The sequence below is a fragment of the Crocodylus porosus genome, unplaced genomic scaffold (genome assembly GCF_001723895.1).
Source record: "Crocodylus porosus isolate Cpor-Errol unplaced genomic scaffold, CroPor_comp1, whole genome shotgun sequence".
Taxonomy (NCBI): domain Eukaryota; kingdom Metazoa; phylum Chordata; order Crocodylia; family Crocodylidae; genus Crocodylus; species Crocodylus porosus.
In genome coordinates, this window is record NW_017728918.1 from 30012596 (window position 1) to 30017847 (window position 5252).

The window sequence follows — 5252 nt, forward strand, 5'->3', positions numbered from 1 at the left end:
GGGTCAGACCCAGAGAGTACTAATAGATGGACCTGTGACAATCTGGTGGAAGGTAGTCAGTGGGGTCCCCCAGGGTTGTAACTTGGACCAGTGCTGTTCAACATCTTCATCAATGATCTGGATATGGGGGTGAAAAGCTCACTGGCAAAGTTGTGCCAGTTGTGCCACATGCCCCCAGCATCCCAGATACTTTGTAGCTGTGGCCTGTGCTGTCTGCTCCAGAGAACAAGGCTGGCCCTGCTCCTCTGCTCCCTAGCCATGCTAGCTGGTGGCTGGAGGCTGGCAATACTCCCAGCCCTTGAGCAGCACTAGTGGGGAAAAGCCTGGGACAGAGCAGGCAGGGTAGGGGTTTAAACCCTTCCCTAATCAGAGCAGCCTGGCCACCCCCCTCCCAGCTCAGCACTATGGATGGGACAGGAGGGCTGCTCTAGTGCCCCCTGACTTTTAGCCTGGGCTACTGCAGGCATGTGCCTGCTTTTCTTCAGTCCAGAGGCAATGTCTGTGCAGTTGCAAACTGATTCAATCAAGGCAGGTTGGACTAACATGCAAAGATTGAATCAATTCAGCCTTAGGCTTTTTGAATGTCTGTCTGTAGCCTAGGAGAGTAGTAAAACACTGGAACAGGTTACCCAGAGTGATGGTGGGAGCTCCATCTTCGGAGGTTTTCAAAACTTGGCTAGACAAAGCTTTGGCTGGGATGCTCTATTTGGGTATGATTCTACTTTGAGTGGGAGGTTGGACTAGATGACCTCCTGAGGTCTCTTACAACCCTAATTGTGTATGATTCTATGGAGGGGGAGCAGTGGAGGTGGAAAAGCAAGAACTTTGCGGACACAGTGCTGAATTGCAGAAGCCGCTTCAGCTTACTGCTGGATCATGTTTGCTATTATGAAGACCCTGCAGCCTGTTGTTACTGACTGGATTGTAGTGGTCTGCTTACTACTACATGGGAATAAATTCTGAGGAGCTGAGAGGGCATTTTCTACTCCTAATTTATGGTTGTAAGCAACCTTTTGTTATAATCAAGTGTTATGTTTTTGTAAAATCCATGCATTGGGCATAACAAACTGGAGTGTGCTTTTCTAATTTATGACAAGCAGGCAGAGGACTATTCTCTAAAGACAGGACGTAGATAATAATTGCCAAGGCTGAGTGAAAGGGGAAAAAGAAAATGCAAATCATTTGTGGCTTTTAAATATAACCATCAATAGTGAAACTCCAGCTAGACTAGATAAAACCAGAAACAAAAGGAAACTTGAGTTCCACCAGCAGCAGCTTAATAGCTGCAATTATCAGCTGGCCTAGCAGTTGGAGTTCCACACCCATCAGAGCCTGAGGTAAAAGATGTCAGGGGGATAGAGTGAAAGCCTGCCTGAAAATGCAAAACCACAGTGCATTCACTTGCTAAAAGACTTGGATGAGCTACCCGCTCTGGTCTTTGTACTCTTTTAAATACAGCCGTCCAGTTGTCTTGGAGACAGGCAAGTGGAAAAAAAACCCCTCTCAATATATTCCCATCCTCAACTTTATAATCCCCTCTGTTATGGATCAGCTAAGTAATAGTCTAAATAGAAAATATATAAACTATTAACCTGACACACTGTTTTGCTTAAGTCAATGACATATGAACAGAAGATGTTGGTAACAAGGAGTTTATTAAACTGCTCCAGTTCAACTGCACAGAATGACAGAAACAGGCATGACAGGTAAAATAGAAAGGGTAGAAAGACAACCTACACCCCTAGAAAAATATTCACACTCCTCTATATTTGAGAGAAACCCTTTCAAAATCTCAAATAGAAACAATAGAAAAGTAGGTTAAGTAAAATATTAATTGTAGTGAGAGCCATGTTAGCCTGAAATCAGGCAGAAAGCAGGGTAGATTTGCACTGTATAGACTAAATCAGATGTGTATAATTGTAACATTTTAGTGCACTTTTACATGTGCTCTGGTGAGGGGGAGGCACTTCAATTAGAGCAGCTCCAAGAGTTCCTCTAATTAAAGTGCTGCCACATCTACTGTATCAGCATCCCTGTGCTTAAAAATGACAATGAGGGCACTTAAACTAAAGCTCATTTGCTCGTGTATAGGTCCCCTTAGTGATATCCTATTTGCTATTTGGCCACTCTCCTATACAGAGTTATTGGATGCAAATGTAGGCTCTAAACCCTTTCTCCTTGATGCCACCATCCACTTCAAAGGGGAGCAGGATCAGGTTCATAGTTTTATATGAAGGAAGTATATGTGTGACTTGCAAGTTTAAAATCAACATCCCTAAAATGTAATTTGAAAGCGTGTCTGCATTGTATTGACAATGAAGATAATTTCTTCTTAATTACCTCAAGAGTTTCATATTAAACTTGGAAACTTGATATTCTTTTCAACTGAAAGAGTAAGCTTGGATCCATAGGATTAAATTAACAATGGGTGCATCTACATGAGATGTTTACTGTGCAGTAGCCTAATAACACTACACGATAGCATGCCAGTCAAAAACTGTGCTAATATGCTGCTGCACAGTGTACTTAGGCTACTGAGCAGTAAGCATCACAAATAAAACTATGCACTGGTGCTATTGCATAGTTAGTACTTCATTAAGCAAGTACTAAATGTGCACATTAATGAATGTCGAGAATCACCCAATAGCTAACATTTGTACTGAAATTGGTAGGTTTATTTTAGACCAAAATTTTTTTAAAGTGACTAGTGATGTTAGGCAAATCAATTATTAATCATTTAGTTTCAGGCAGCTAAGAGGGGACCACCTCTCAGACAAGAGTAAGAACTTACCCTTTGGAAGTGAGGCTATTTTAAGATGACTCAAGCTGGGGAATCAAAAATGGAGGCACCTAGAAATCCATGTATACATGTATATGCATATGAATACATTTATGGACATCTCCCTGACATTCAGCAGCCTTCTTTCAGAACACATGTGGATTAATCAATTTATTACAAACAATACAAGGGAACAGATATTTTATTTTCTTTGTTAAACATATGAGCAAACTGAGATATGAAAAAACTTTCCCATATTGCGCAAGTGCTAAGAGTAAGAGTTAAGAATAGAACTCAGTTCTTACAATTAGTTCAGAGCTTAACTATAAAACCAAGGGCTTGTCTGTACTACAAAGCCTCTGCAACTATATCAATGCAAGCAAAGTCTCTGAATGAAGGTTAACTGTATGCTGACAGATCAGTGTCTTGGCACAGTTATAGTACCGTAACTGTGTCAGAGTTTGACATTGGCTAAGCCTGCATTAAGGGATTTGCTGGCTTAACTGTGCTGGCTAGGAGCATGATTTCAACAACAGAGGCTTTAAAAGTACTAAAAATAGTGAAATTTGTGAAAAAGAAATAAGAATTGACACCACTGTTTCAAAAAAAGATCACACCCCTAGCTGTCTTACCTATGCCATAAAAACTTTGTACAGCAGACCTTCACATATCTTGCTCATAAGGAAGTTGTGAATATCACACATTTGTAAAAATATTCTTAAGGCAGCCATCTCCATATCAGTCATCAATGTGTTTTGGTTTTACTTTGTCCGTTACACAATCTATTTAATAGACATATTACATCAAAATCTATTATCTCAACTGCATTTGTTAAATAAAGAAGTGAATTGTGTAGAAGACAAAGCTTTGCAAAAAAAGAGCCACTAGACTCATTCTGAGGTAATCTGCTCTTAATCTATATGCCACTTGTTATTCTTTCTGGGTGCGTCTACATGTGAAATTAGTGATATATTGTGCTGGAGTTTATTGCTCCTGGGTGTTGTGTTTGCATGTGCACCTGGGACTGCAGCATGTTAAACTGGGTCAGAACAGCCCCAGTTGGCAGGGCCTGGGGGCTCAGCCTGCCAGCCTGGGATTGCTTTGACCCAGCTCGACATGCTGTGGAGGGGTAGGCTGAGGCACAAGGGTGCTCCAGTATGTGGCTAGCTGGCAGGCAGTCCCTGCACTGAAGTACCCTCATGCCCCAGTCAGCCCTATCAGCATCTACATGTGTGTTGCTGTGTGCTAAAGAACACCACCATAGGATAGGACTTGTGCTTACAAGTACTAACCTACTAAGGAGTGAATTAGTTTCCTGAGGCCTACTAGGGCTGCACATGTAGATGCTGAGACTTTACTGCAGAGCTAATTAGGCAACTGCTGTGGAGATGAGCCCTCTATTTCTGTGAACTTTTAGGACAGGGGTAGGCAACATTTTTTGGCCTGAGTACCAAAAAATCCCATAACGTCTACCTTGGAAGGTGCGGGAGTACCAGCATGCCAGAAAAACAAAATGGGGTGGGGGGTTACATAGCAGGATGCCCTGCATATTAACCAGAGGTCAAGGGAGGAACAGACAAAGTAAGGGAAGATATCCACAACAGGAAGTGCCAGGGTATAAGAAAGATTTTTTTTTTTAAATTAGGGACTTCTTTTTCCCCTCTCTGACTAGTTGGTTAGTGAGGACAACTGACTGTTCTTTCTGGATTTAACCACATTTCATTTTAACATTGAAGTTAACCTATACCTAAAACAGTGTTGCCATTTTTGCTCTTTCTCTAACCACCTGCAATTTTAATAAGTTTTTAAATCTTATCTGATGGAATTATGCTATAGCCTGGGAATCTCAGTTTGTATTTTATAAAATACTCGGCAGCCCATAAGACTTAACTGATTTGGGTCAAACTGGTTTAGGAAACTTCTGTCCCAGACCCCTTCTTAGTTCAAGTTAAATCACAGTCCCCCAGCATCCAAGCACACTTTCCAGGGCTAGGCTGGGCTGGCCCATCCACTCCAGAGAGAAGGGCTGGCCCCGCTCCTCCACTCCCTAGGCTGGAGCACTGATGGCTAGCTGACAAAGCCGGTGGGGGGAAGCCCAGCTGGGGATGCAACCCACTCTACGGGGAGGGGGGACTGTCCCCCCCGGTAAACCCCAGCTGGGATCTGGGGTCAGGGAGGGGACTTAAACATCCCTTCCCTGCTCAAACTTATTGCTGGCTGCAACTGTGGACTGCAAATCCCAGAGGCACCTAGAAGCAGGAAGAGGAAGTGATGAGTAGCCCTGCAGAGTCCCCTTGCTGTAATTCTGGACTGCAAATCCTAGAGACCCCTGGGAAAGCAGGAAGAGAAAGTAAACACACAGCCAGAGAGCTGTGATCTAGAGCCCTCAGCTTCTGGCCTGAGCCACTGCAGGCATTTGATTCCATTTTCTGAATCAAAGGTAAATGTCTGTTCACTTCTGGTTCAGTTTAAT